The sequence below is a fragment of the Aedes albopictus genome, chromosome 3 (genome assembly GCF_035046485.1).
Source record: "Aedes albopictus strain Foshan chromosome 3, AalbF5, whole genome shotgun sequence".
In the NCBI taxonomy this organism is placed as follows: domain Eukaryota; kingdom Metazoa; phylum Arthropoda; class Insecta; order Diptera; family Culicidae; genus Aedes; species Aedes albopictus.
The window spans coordinates 190697506-190712845 of NC_085138.1; positions in this window are offsets into that span (position 1 = coordinate 190697506).

Sequence of the window (15340 nt, forward strand, 5' to 3'; positions counted from 1 at the left end):
TTTTGCACTGTTAATTGGGGATAATTTGCTAGCAAAACTGATCAAAAACCCACACGTGCGGTGGGGCAAAAAGATCAAATAATAAAACTGTTGCAAACAAGTGCCGCGTGTGGAGACCGGGAACCTGTCGACCGACTCGTTCAAGCGCTCGGTAAGGAATGATATTCGAAATAAACATAACTTTATTTTTGGAGATACTATATAAATCTTTTAAATAAAGAATGGCAGTTCTGATTTTCAAAAAATAATCATTTAACTTGGACCTTTATCGCGAAGATTGCACATATGTTTTTAAAATTTTGAACACCTCCAAAAAAAATGAAATTGCGTAAATTGTGGGAAAATATTCAATTTTTTCTCTTATTTTTGCACAAATATATTCTTTCCCAGAATGGGGGTGAGAATGGGTAAAAAAAGGACTCTCAAAGATTGGTTGTAAAATAGCAAAAGTCATTTTTTTTTTATTTGGTAGTCATACTCTTCTATGTTGTAATGACAGTTTGACAAGAAATTATCAGGTTATTATTTATTTTGACTAAACTAAAAATGATTGAAAATTGACCCAATCTCACCCCTTAGAGGGGGTGAGAATGGATCAAAGTATGCGAAGTCGCTGGTCGAAGAAAATAAGTGAACTAGATTGGTTCTAGCTAATTAGCTTACTTGAAATACAATGTATACGTGACGAATAATAGCTAATGTGATTCTGAAAGTTGATTAATCCACCTAAAAGTGTTCATGAAATCGAAATTTTGTTGAAGTTTGAAAAAATAACATTTGTATGTTGTATTACTAAACCCAAGTAACAAAATTATTTTTATAATGCTTTTGAAGTATTCTTTAAAACCATGCATAAACCAAATTGCTCTGCAAAACGACATCAACTCAACCATAAACCCGCCATAAGACCAAAGGGGCCCATCCCAAGATGCTCTTGGAGAGTTGTTTTTAAATTTCTCTTAAGGACAGACTTGTTAGAATCCCAATATGGCCGCGACAATGGCTGACTTTGGCACCTACTCACGATTTTGCGGGCACAAATCTCTTCGTAAACAAAACCAGCGCACCTGAGCTTCTTATTTTAAGTTTATTACAAGTGAGCAAGAACAGAATAATAAAATGTATTGTTGTTTGAAGCTTGCTTCTTGAAATTTGTGCGTCTGAAGTTTTGATGCACTGTTGAACCGGGATTTCAAGACGTTTGTCCTTAAAACTTGTTGTACTTGAGGCATTCCAAGAAGCAACACGAAAAATATGCATTTTTTTTAATTTTGCATTTTTGATTTTCCTACGATTTTGCACAGGTGTTCTAATTAATACGAATAACCATTTTTTCATACAATAACTTTTTATCGAGTCACGACTAACATTTTAATAGGGCCTATGAAAAAATGGAACACATGCAAATAAAAAAATATATCACGAAAACGGCTTGTTTGATTTTTTTTTTTTTTTTTTGTAAAATTCAGTTTATTTGTGAATAGCGTAAAAAGTAATTACAGTAATAATTATTTATACACAGTTAATTTCGAATTCTAACGACTGTATATCAATAGCATTGTTACACTTCATAACAAAGATGACATATTCTATGAAGATTTTGAGAATCCGAATTTTCTTATGTTTAGCAACACCCTGTAGTTCCGGTCGAAGAAGCTCGTCTATCGTCATTGTGCGCCGTCCGTCGAGAACAGTAGAGATTTTACGCTGAAGAAATCTCCAAGCTGCAGCAACTCGTACACATCCACACAACTTGTGTTCCAATGTTTCACGTGCACCGTTGCAGTGCACACAGATTTCACTGTCTGTTCTATTCATCCGGAACATCAGGGTACGATGTTCGAGTTTTGCGTTAACGACCAAGTACAGTGTGCTTCGTTGGATCGAGGACAGTTGTCGCAAAGCAACGTTCACCCAAATCTGTCGCCAGTTCGCTGCTGGGTGTTTCTGGCAAATTTTCGGTGGATCAGTCCGCTCAATGTAGTGATTATGGATGCAAACAGCAGAAGGTGAATCTTGTACCGGTGGAGGAAGAGCGGGAAATTCGGCAAGGATAATTTTCAAGCAAGGACAGTCTGCAGGAGGATTGGGATTGACTTGGGTAAATAAGGATTTGTAAAAGGGTAAGGATTCAATCTCTCGCAAGAACCGGTTCAGCAATAAGGCTTTGAATTTCAGAGCAGGCAATTGTAGCTTCAAGCCGCCTTCTTCCTTGCTACGCGCAAGCTGGTGCATTGGAACTCTGGCTGTTAGACCTCGCCATACAAAAGTACCCATGGTTGCCGTCAGTTTTGCTATTTGAGCAGCCGATGCAGAAAGCACGGATGCGAGATACCATAGTTTGGATGTGATGAATGTGTTTAGCAGTATAATTTTCTGGTGCAAAGTGAGTGTGCGTAAGCCGTGTAGGTAAGCCAAACGAGTGAATTTGACAACAAGCTCATCCCAGTTTAACTTACTCATTAGTCGAATGGAGTTGGCGTAGGTAATTCCTAATATGCGCACTGTGCTCTCGCTCCGTAGCCACGGCACGGTGAGTGGTTCGACGTCGGTGTAACCCACCGAAATCGACGACGATTTTGCCAAACTAAGCCTCGCTCCAGATACACGTTCAAAGCCATGAAACGCCTCTCGCATCCGTTCGAGTCTGTCTCTGCATGTTGATATATTACCGACACGTCATCTGCATACGCTACCACCAGGTCAGGTCCTGCAATCTGCTCCAGCCGTTTGATTAGAGGATGGAGATAAAGTACAAAGAGATGCATCGAGAGAGGGTCCCCTTGACGAACCGATCTCTCGATGGGGAACGCATCCGAAAGCCGCCCGTTTACCAGCAAGCGCGATGAAGATAGCTCTCCTATTTTGTTTAGCAGGCGAACGAGATCCGAATTGAAACCGAGCGAGCACATGTTACGAAAGAGGAACTCACGATCCACGAGATCGAACGGATGCCGGAGATCGAAAGACGCCAGCAGACCACGTTGTTTACCTTTCTTCAGTCGAGCAATACGGTCCTTCAAAGCAAGTGTTGCTTGAAAAATATTCCTACCGAAGTTGGAACATTTTGGCTTTCGCTGACCACATTATGTTCGCGCATTACTCTTTCTAGCCGCAGTTTCAATATGCGAGAAAAGATTTTATAATCACAATTTAGTAGTGAGATGGGCCTGTATGCATGCGCCGTTTGATCGTTTCCCTTTTTCTTCACGAGCACTATCACCCCATTGACAAAATCAGCCGGGAAGTTTCCGACCAACGCATCGTTCATCACAAGTGTAATCTCTCTCCAGATTATATCAAATGTTTTGAGATAGAACTCTCGTGGAAGAGAGTCTCCGCCTGGAGATTTGTTCGGGCTGCTCGACTTTACCCTACGTCTCCACTAGACAGAAATGTCTTGCCATTTTGCTGCCAGAAAGAGAAAACGTAACAGAAATGATCAACACCGCTGCTTTCCATGCAAACAGCGAGAAAACATTTCTGTCATGACACATCTGTCCAGCAAAATGGCAAGACATTTCTGTCTAGTGGAGACGTCGGGTTATCGCGGCGAAGACGTCCGCCGGGGTGATTTCACTCATGCATTGTTCGTTCGTCGGATCGTTTTCAGGGATCACCCTCTCGCATTCGAAGGTGTCTGCAGCTGCTCTCTCTGTCTGTCCTTCCGCGTAGAGTGTCTGATAGAAAGAAAACATGTGCCGTTCGATCGCCTCGGAGTCGTCGATGAGCTGGTTGTTTTCGTCACGCATCTGGGTGATAGTTGTTTTTTTTCGACGCCTTTCACCCAGCTGGAACGTTGAAATCGGCTCACCAGCAACGTACGATTCATTGATCCGCATAAACGTTTGAGTGAAGTTACGCTGAAGTGTTAGCATTTGTGCTTTGATCCGATTGATCGTTGTCAGCATAGCCGGATTCTGGAAGTACCCATCGTATGCTTGGCGTAACTCTGTATACAGCCGCTGGTGCTCCCGGTGGAAGTCGTTGAAAGCATCTTTCGATTTCCAACGAAAAAAAGAAATTGTTTTTGGTTTGGCGCAAGAGAGCCACCATTGCATCCACGAATCGTAGTTCCTTCTTTGGCGGGTCCAGTATTGCCAGCGTAGTTGAAAGTCTTGGATGTTTTCTGCTGTCATCACATGCGGACGGAGGGTCCAAAAGCCGCGACCTGGTTCTCGGCCAAGGTACGGCAAGCACATCCGAGCTGTCACGGCCTTGTGATCAGAAAATGAGCAGACGTGAACATCGATTTCTCTCAGATGTCTCTGGAGGTTCTGGCTAACGTACATTCGATCAAGGCGAGAAGAGGAATTGTGGGTCATGTACGTGTAACCAGAAGCATTCGGGCGCAGTTTTTCCCAAACGTCGATGAGCTGAAGCTGCTGAACGGTTGCGAGGAGAGCGGGGCTGTGATTGCAGCCTGTCGCGTCCCGCTGTCGCAGCACACAGTTGAAATCGCCTGCAATCAGCGTATGTTCTGTGTTGTGCCTCAAGTAGTAGGCAAGCGTATTGCGATAGAAGCGCTCTCTCTCTGAACGGAAGGCCGTACCGGACGGAGCGTACACGTTGCATAGCGTTGTGTTTTGCACTCTCAGCGCAATTATTCGGCCGTCTAGGCTCCTCTCGACGTTTGAAAAATTTATGTACTCTTTTAGTGCTATCGCTGTCCCTCTCCTACTGTAATCTACATTGGTTACAACGATGTAGCCGGGCAGGTGGAGCTGCTCGTTCTCCACTTCTTGCAGGAATGCGATGTCAATCTCCAGCGATCGTAGGAAGGTTTGTAGTGCATTGATTTTGGTCGGGTTTGTTATCGTGTTAACGTTGATGGTGGCGATATTATAGCTGTGGTGATCCATTGTAACTAGACATCCATCTCTACATTCGTGTCGTCGTCGTGGTTGTGTCGGAGCTTCTTGCCTGGCGGGCGACCCCCTCGGTGCTTGCTGCTTGTTGAAGCTGACGAGATATCGGTCTCGTTGCCGTCGCTAGCTTGACGAGTGGAGATTCGGCTTGCTGATTGTAGGGTTGAGGAATGACAGGTGGGGCCATGAGGTTGCTGGTTTGCTCGGCTACGTTCTCCTTCGTTAACGATGAGATGCTCGGCGTGAGGTCGATGATATCCGTTTCTCCCGACTTCGGTGCTCCTAGCTCCGGATAGGCAGCGTTGGTTTTTTTTGGTGGCGGGTTTGCACTTTGTTGCTTTGTCTCCTTTGGTCTCGAGCCGAACAGCTTGGAGAACGGAACCTTCTGTTTCGATGCAGTGGACTTCGTGAAACTGGGGCTATCTGCAGCTTGCTTAGCCACATTGGCGTACGTCTTCTGTACCAGAAGTTTTTTATTTTGTACACAGGAGATTCCATTATGTACAAATTCGCTGCAGTACCTACATGTTTGCAGCTGTCCGAAGAATACGACGTTCGTTGTTTGTCCGTCGATTGTGACGTAGCTCTCGATATTGCGTTTCAGCAACATTCGGGCGATTCGAGTACCAGTCGGGAGACCAGCAAAACGAAACTTGCTGTCCCATAGTTGCTCGGTGACAGAGAGAACCTCTCCGTAGGCACTGAGAAATTCAGCGATGCGGTCATTCGAGACATCTTCGGATAGGTCGGTTAACTTCACTTCTACCGTCCCATCCTCAAGCGTGATTCGAAGCCTGAAGGTTTTGCCGTCTACCGTCGTTTCGTGCCGGTTGTCGTGCTCAGCAACGATCTTCTGCGCCAGCTCCAGGTTAACGACCTTCACAAAAGCGCATCCAAGTGTTCTGCTTGGTTGCAAACGAACAACTTGTTCATATTGAAGGCCCAGCGTGGAACCGACAAAGTCATGAAGTTCTTCGAATGTGGGCCTCTTGGGCACGTTCGCGTAATCGATCCGGAACGTGTTTTCGCGTCGAATATTCATCGCGGCAAAGCCCGACGTAACGCTCGCGACGAAAACGAAATGCAAAACTGAATTTTGGAATGTATCCGTACAAAAAAAAATCGAAAAAATCGAAACAATAGCTTGCGTGTGGCTTCCAGCGGAGAACACGACTGCTCAGCTGAGAAGTTGAGCGCGAACTAACAGAAAAATGCACATTGAAAAATTAATTTTGTTTTTCTCCTAAAAAAAGTGAATTTCGTTACTAAAAACTAAATATCTCAAAAAGTTATTTTTTTTACCTTCGTGATTTTTTGTGAGAATAAAGTTTATTTTATTAGCTATCATCTGTAAAAATTTCATAATGGTAAAAAAATGTACAAAAAAGTTATGACACTTTGAACATTTTCGGTTTTGTGTAACATAGTTTTTTTTAGAGTGTATGACGCCAACTCGTCTTCGGGGTTGACAGCACCCTCTCAGAATCCAATGAAACTTTGTGGGTATGAAGACTACGTATTTCAAAGCAACTTTGCATACTTTGATTTCACAAAATTTATCTAGACTAATATTTGAAAAAGGCTTAAGTTTTTTGACCGATTTTTTTTAAATCAGTGTAACTCAAAAATGGCACGACCTACAACAAGTGATGTATGGGTGGCTTTAAGATAATTGTGTGAACTTTCATGTAAAAAATCGAAATATTGAAAGATTGTACGAATCATGCTAAAAAAATATTTAAAATTTTAAAGTAAATTTGCAAAACATGCTCATTTTCAGGGGGGTGACACTAGTTTTGCCAAGCCGAAAAATCCCCATAAAAGCCGAAAAAAGACAAAAAAAAAGCCGCTAAAACTCGCAAAAGTTTTTGCGGGTTATAGCGGTTTTTTTTCATCTTTTTTCGGCTTTTTTTGGGATATTTCGGCTTGGGAAAACTAGTGTGACCCCCCCAGCTCATTTTATTAATTTAATGAATATTTTCCGAAGAAAGACAATACAAATGTATAAAAGTTTGCCATATTTCGAAATATTGGCACTTTTAAGGAAAAAAGTTTTTTCTAAGGGAGCATCTATAAATGGCGAAGCATTATTGGCCAATTTTTGACATCACCTCCCCTCTCGTAGCCTATTTTCCCATAACGAATACATGGCTCGTACCAATATCATAGACTCCCCCCTAAAATGCTACACATCATTAATGGACGGTCCCTAACATCAAATTTTCCATGGTTTTGTTTAATCGTGTTTCTTGAAAATTCATACAGTAATGGTTCCAGCATCCTTTCAGAATTCAATCAAATTAAACGGGCATGATTAATTAGAATTATTGGATATTTTTGCAATAAAAAAATAATCATTTGAAAACGTTCAGTCATTCAATTACCTTTATATGAATCTAACACAACAAAAAATAAATTTTTGAGTAAAACAAGTTTTTGGGCTTTGTTCTTTCATTTTTTATTTTTAATGGGTAAGACACGATGTCATATAAAATTAAAATTCGATGTTCTATTTGTGTTAATGAAAACTCACAAATTTTTACTATCTAGGTTTGATCACCGCTTAGGTCACGGCATATCATGATTAACTTTAATTGACTTCTTTCGCTGACATTAATACTACTCGAAGTAAGAGGGTGTGAGGAAAGTAATGAATGAATACGGTGGATAGATACGCAAGTGAGCGATAAGAGAAATTTAACAGAAATTGAAATCAACAAAGGGCCATTGTTAATCAACACAATCACAACGACGATCTCTTGCCTAACGTCCTGGCCTTGAACGGCTATAGGAAATAATAGTTAGATGATCACTACTACACCTAGACAGTCCTACGATATATGGGGAACTTAAAAATAATTGTATTGACTTCCTTCAGATACAATTTCGTTATAAAGTTTCTTACCGATTTTGGCAACACGAGGTGAATTTTATGTTGCCAAAATGGGGTGTTGCCAAAATCGGTAAAAAAAATTGTGATTTATTTCCAACTTTTACGCTTTATTTTGGCATATATTATAAATATGGACTATTCACAAGCCATGAAACGCTCCCCTTAGGTGGCGTTTATAAATTATGTCATGATTTGTAAAATTGTCATTTTTGGAAAACCTAGTGAATTTTTTGTTTTTTTAGGAAAGGTAAGGCTAATAATGTCTATTTGAAACGATTTATCGGTAAAAATTGTTTGTTCAAAATTTGTGTTGCCAAAATCGGTAAAAATGGTTGCCAAAATCGGGTGTTGCCAAAATCGGTAAAAAAATGTTGCTAAAAACGGGTGTTGCCAAAATCGGTAAGAAATTGTTGCCAAAAACGGGTGTTTCCAAAATCGGGAATAGACAAAAACGGGTGTTGCCAAAATAGGTAAGAGACTTTAGTAAAAAGTGGGTATGTTTTGCAAATTAATTTAAAATTTTTAAATACTTTATTTTTTGCGTGTAGGAATCAATTCTTAAAATTTTTACACAAAAGTTCACCAAATTTCTTCAAAGTCTCCCATACATCACTTTATTGTTGGTCTTGTAATTTTTGAGTTACACTGATTTAAAAAAAAAATCGGTCAAAAAACTTTAGCCCTTTTCAAATATTAGTCTAGATAAATTTTGTGAAATCAAAGTATGCAAAGTTGCTTTGAAATACATAGTCTTCATACCCACAAAGTTTCATTGGATTCTGAGAGGGTGCTGTCAACCCCGAAGACGAGTTGGTGTCATACACTCTAAAAAAAAACTATGTTACACAAAACCGAAGATGTTCAAAGTGTTATAACTTTTTTGTACATTTTTTTACCATTATGAAATTTTTACAGATGATAGCTAATAGAATAAACTTTATTCTCACAAAAAATCACAAAGGTAAAAAAATAGCTTTTTGAGATATTCAATTTTTAGTAACGAAATTCACTTTTTTTTAGGAAAAAAACAAAATTAATTTTTCAATGTGTATTTTTCTGAGAGCCGCCATTTATTATTCTACAACTTTGCTGAAGACACCTTTCCGGTCAAACAAGCCGTTTTCGTGATATATTTTTTTATTTGCATGTGTTCCATTTTTTCATAGGCCCTATTGGAATGTTAGTCGAGACATAATATGGACTTTTGATATGAAAAAATGGTTTCTCACATAAAAAGGAATAGCATAAAAAAATATCAAGTATATAAAAAAACATCGATCAATATCGATTCGTGCTGCTTCTTGGAATGCCTCACTTCCCACGTTGTCCTCAAGGCGAATTGCTCTCACTTTGTAGAATTTTTCAAGTGTGCGATAAAACGATAATAAATTTGTCAGTGTTGTTGCTGATGCAGTTTTTATGTCGACAAAAAAGTTTGGTGAATTAAATTGAAAAAAAAAACACGCAATGAAAATGACACATTATTGTAATCGGGATTAATTTATTACACAAATTGGAAATAGGGTAAGTGTTCCAATTATGGCTATAGTACCAATTATTCGCCATAATTGATTTTCACCCTTTAACGATGTAAGCCAACAAGAAAAAAAAATGTGAAGAATAGTTCACGTTCACAAAAGATGATTGCACTCATTTAAGCTCCACATGTTGCTCAATTCAAGCTAGAAATAAATCATTTTCCTTAAGATTTCGGCTTCCTTGCACCCTTTTTCGCCATAGTGTACCAATTATGGCTAATCCCATAAGGAATGCATGCAAATAGTGCGAAAAGGAACCGAAGTTAACAAATGTATCCATAACTGGTACAGGGTTCCTATCATTGGCACACGCTGTAATAAATACTAAAAGTAGTTTTGGCTCCGTTTCTATATTTTTCCTGCAAAGTATGGAAACTAAGCTATCTTTCAACATATTGATGACGTTCGTTGGTCTTCTCGTTATTTTTGTAGAAATAGTTTTCCTTAGGTGGTGCCATAATTGGTACATCCACCCTACTTCCGTGGTGTAACAAGGATGCCAAATGCCAAGCAAAATTCATCGTTTATATGTTGCAAGATACTTCCAAAAATTGCAACGCGCTCCCATTATAATGCATTAATAAAATATTTAAAAATATTACTCCTGATAAGGAGACATTGTTAATGAGTTTTCTCAACATGTGTTTCGTCCAGCGGTTGACTAGGCCCCACGTTGTGTTTATTCCCCCGGAGGAATGATGACGAACTACTTTTACTAATCACGTTTTATTGCGCACCACAGAGAGGCAGTGCTCCTGCTCTGTGGTGGTTCTATTGCTTACAACTAACATTACATGGAATGAGCTGCCGCTTTTATAGGCGGCAGCGATAGTACGGACAATACAGAATGTTATCAACCATGTGCACAAAGGTGCAGTGCGCTTGCAATCTAGCACCACGCAGCCCGGTTCGACTGTAACAATAGTCACTGGGCTGCTTGCTGCTAGCAGCGAAATAAAGAGCACAGTTGGGCGAGATGGACCGTTATCGGTCTTAGCCGTGTCTGACAACAGACCCCACAAAGAAAAAAAAAAAAATAAAGAGCACACAAAACTATACAAATTGAATGAGCACCACTGCGCCGCTGCTGCGGCTGAGGTGCCAGGGTGACGCCGTTGATGTGATGCGCCAACATACTCCCGCCCGAAAACGCACGTTTTCAAATTAGCTTTCGCGCCGGGCAGGCTGACGACGACGTTTCATCTGGCGCTGTAGGTACGATCGGGATCGGCTGGTTCGGCTGGTTGCGATCGGGTTGCGATCAGACTGCGATGGTGCGCTCGCTGCTCTGGCTCGCTGTTCGATGTAGGTCCGGCTGTGATCGAAGATGATTCGCTCTTCGATGACGATGTGCGCAGTCGGCCAGGTAGTTTTTTCTGCTTGTCGCTATCATTCGCTCGGCTGGGTTGATTGTAATCGAACGGCTCGATGGGATGGGATTAATTCACTTCACACTGGTGTTTGGTTTGTGACGACGACGGTTGGGTTGATTGATGGTTCACTTAACACGGACTGGTGTTTGATTCCTGTTTGAGACGACTATGGATGGTTTGATTGATGACGCTGGCGGTCCGATTGTAGGAAAATTGGTTTCGGCAGGTCGACGCTTCGGCCCTGCAGGTGGACGCTGGGGTCCCAAGGATGAACGATTCGACAGGGTGACTCTTCAGCCCTGCAATTGGACGCTGGGGTCCCAAGGATGGACGCTGGGGGTCCGGCGGTGGCAGATTCGACAGGCGGCGATGATGCTCGCGGCCTGCAGTGGACACTCGGGGTCCGACGGGTGGACGGCAATGGTCCGGCAAATTGACGCATGGGTCCAGGGGTGGACGGCAGTGGTCCGATGGTAGACGCCGGGGTCCGATAATGGATGCTAGGATCCGACGGGGGGACGCTACGGTCCGGCGGGTGGACGCTGGGGTCCTACAGGGGGACGCTACGGTCCGACACGGGTGGATGCAGGGATCCGACGGGGGACGCAGGGGTCCGACAGCGGGGACGCAGGGGTCCAACAGTTGATTCGGTAGGGCGATGATACGCTCGCGGCCTACAGGTGGACACTCGAGGTCCGACGGGGGGACGCTATGGTCCGAAACGGTGGATGCAGGGATCCGACGGGGGACGCAGGGGTCCGACAGGGGGGACGCAGGGGTCCACCAGTGGACGCAGGGGTCCGGCAAGGGGACGTTACGGTCCAAGGAGCGGATGCTTCGATCCGGTGGGCGACGGTTCGGCCCATGGTGAGTTGTCGAGAGCGGCGTAGATAATCCGTAGTTCGTCCGATGGTCCTCCGGGGTGTCCTTCATCCTGGTCACGGCACCAATGTTTCGTCCAGCGGTGAATTAGGCCCCACGTTGTGTTTAATTCCCCCGGGGACAGGGCGACGAAAGAACGAACTACCTTTAGACTAATCACGTTTTATTGCGCACCACAGAGAGGCAGTGCTTCTGCTCTGTGGTGGTACTTTGCTTACAACTAACTCTACATAGAATACGCTGTCGCTTATATAGGCGACAGCGATAGTACGGACAATATCAATACAGAATGTTATCAACCATGTGCACAAAGGTGCAGTGCGCTTGCAATCTAGCACCACGCAGCCCGGTTCGACTGTAACAATAGTCACTGGGCTGCTTGCTGCTAGCAGCGAAATAAAGAGCACACAAAACTATACAAATTGAATGAGCACCACTGCGCCGCTGCTGCGGCTGAGGTGCCAGGGTGACGCCGTTGATGTGATGCGCCAACAACATGGCTTCCATTGGAATCCAGGTCGGTGGTCGGTCCATTATCGGTGGTTTCAATCAGCATCACCATAAGATCGTCTTAAATTTCTTTCAACTCAGGTCAGACTTAGAAGCATAACTCAAGAATACTAGGATTTATAGCGTTCTCAATGCAGCTGGATTGGCCAACATCAAGAACGTCTTAAATTTATTCCAACTTAAACAAGGGTAAGAAGTATTACTCCAGAGTACTCAGGTTTATAACGTTCTTAATGTAGGTTTATGCAAACTCCGACGAGAACGTCATAAATCGAATATGCCAAATTGTAAACAAACAATAAATTATCGCACCGAGGTGGATTTTGTGAGCCGCCCGTTCAATTTAATCATCCCCGGTACCATTGCTAACCAGGTAGACCTTCTCCGAGAACCGACCTCAAGGCGGCGCAGCGCCTCATTTCTCCGATCAGCATTTCCAACAGGTAAGTAGTTTGTTGATTTGCAGGTCGATAATTTGACCCCTGATTGCACGGGAATCAACGTCCTGGATGACCGAACAACCTCATTTCAGATGCTGCAACCGGAGGAATTTGGTACTGCACCGCGTCGAGGTTGGTTTTCCGGATACGTGTTCTTGATTGATAATCGCTGCCAATGAAACGATGAAAATTAAAAAAAAAAACGGATGCTTGATTTTTTTTTATATATTTTTCATGTATCAAACTGTTCTTATGCGAGAACAGTTGCACTTGCTCAAGATTGGTTGATTGAAGATAACTACGAGAACCTTATAAAACCAGTAATAAGTTCAACAGTTCTTGTAGTGTTTATGGTTTTATGGATTGAATCTCAAGTATTCGTGGAGGTGTTCTTAAAACCACAAATTGATGAAGAATAGTTATGCTCAGTTGAAACTTCGATAAGATCAACTAGAATATGTAATGTTTTAATAAAACTGTCATAAAAACAAATAAAACCAAATAGAATCAAAATTGTTACTTGGGAAGCCTGTATCCGCAATAATCGGGACACAGCAGTACGGCTGTAACTCTGTGATGAATCGGTAAAATTGATCAAATAATTGACTGAGAACTCTTTGGTGTATGTTTATTATTTGTGCCAAATTTCATAAAAATCACTGCATTAAATACTTTTAACTGTGAATGAAAAACAAACAGGCGTGGTTTCAAGCATTTTGTACAATCATGACCAATTTTCATTCGCATAGAAGATAGTTATTTTACGCTACAGTTCAAAGTTCTGTGATGATAATTATGAAATTTCGTTAACAGTTATGATACTTATAGAGACACTTTCTTGCAAAATTTTATCAACTTTGATAAATTGGTTTGAAAGGTACTGGTGTTGATAGGGGTGAGTGCTAGTGAAAATTTTTTGTATTTTACATGTGCGATGTTTGCCTATTCATAACTTTTGAATTTCTCTGCCAATTTTCATGAAATTTTCACAGAAAGTAGTTGATTCTGTGTGTATTATGGCTGCAAAATTTGATGATTATTGGTATAGTACTTTCAATAGTACAATCGAAACAATAAATGGTGTTGACTAATTGCTGTCTGAGGGGCCAAAATCACGTTCAGTCCCAAAACATGTTTCGACTATATTGTATATATTGTTGATAGTGCATCGATTTTTTTGAAATTTTTCCTATGCAAAGAATGTAGATTGAGAGGTTTGCGTTCAAAATTTCAGCCATTTTCCTTGCCAAATTCAAAAGTTGAAGTGTTGACAAGCAAACTAGGGGCTGTACAAAATTCAGTGGCGCACATTCTACTCTTTGATTATTCTTATATTTAAAAAAAGGAATTAGTGGACCAAATGAACGTAATTCAGTTGGTTTAGTGGGCTCACAATGTTGCCGTATACTAAAAATCTTCTGATGATTGCGAGTGCTGTTCAAACGAATGTGTTTGTTGTTATATTCATTTCTCGGGGATTTCGGCTTTCAGTCAAAGAAAAACGTTGATTTTCTTATCTCATCGCCAACGTTTCGATCCAGATGTTGGGAACTTCTTCAGGGCTCGAAATTAATCAATTTTGTCTAATCCCGTGTACATCTCACGGTTGATCGTCGCGTTTTGAATTTGCACTGCACAAGTCTCATTTACTGCCAGCACCCTCGAAGATAGTGGGTGGGTGGTATAAAAGGGGAGGTCTACACCAGGAGGAGCCACGCCACTTGCCAACACTGCCAGAGCTAACAGACATGAAGAGTATGGGCTTAAAAATACCTGTTTACGTTTCTAACACCCCAAGAAGGGTGGAAAACTGACTTTCGTTCCCAGTACCTACCTGATGACCAAGTCTCATATACCAATCAACTTAGCTCGACGAACGAAGCACATATCTAAAGGGAAACCCGGCCAAAATGTACTGATGGGTTAAAATGGCCCAAATCATAAAATCATTCCTGAACGTGTTTTGATCATTACTATGGTGAATGGTGCCAATATACATATGTTTGCGTAAAAAATCCTTCTAGAAGCCAGACAGCAAACCCACGGAACATATTTTGATTTGCCAATAAAAATTGGCAACTTCCAGTTTTTTCTTGCTTTCAATCGAGGTTTTCTGGTGATTTTATTCTCAGCCTTGTGTTTCCAAGGAGTTTGAGAAACACATGGAGGCGAATGGTTGTTGATGCCTACGCTACCCATTAGTATGGGACACGCTTGTATGGAAAAAATAAATCCTCGCTCCAGTCGACTTTTAAGATCCCATTTAGGTCCCATATGATCTGTACAAAATTTCAGCGCAAACGGTGAAACTATGATTTAGCGCAAGCGGCTCAAAGTTTTCATATGATTTACTATGGAAAAAGTTACACTTTCAATCAAAAAATCCCAGAGGTCGCCCTTTGTCTCCTTAATTCAAATCGATCAACGTTTCTTGTAGAAAAATAATTTGTGAAACTTTTCTTCGAAGACCGCAAAACGATAAAATGCTTGTGGAAAAAGTTATTGATTTATTACCGATTAGTGATCCAACGAACGGCATTTTGTTTTGTTTTATCAGCAGCACTGCTGCTGCCGTTGTTGCATGGGGTGGCGGGAGGCATCACCACCCCCAGAAACAGCAGCAGCCAAGGCAGCAGCTACTTTCGTGCTTGCTGTTCAACATTGCTTTGGAGGGTGTAATAGGAAGAGCGGGAATAAACACGAGTGGGACGATTTTCACGAAGTTCGTTCAGCTGCTTGGTTTCGTCGATGATATTGATATTATTGCTCGTAAATTTGAGACGATGGCGGAAACGTACATCCGACTAAAGAGTGAAGCCAGGCGAATCGGATTAGT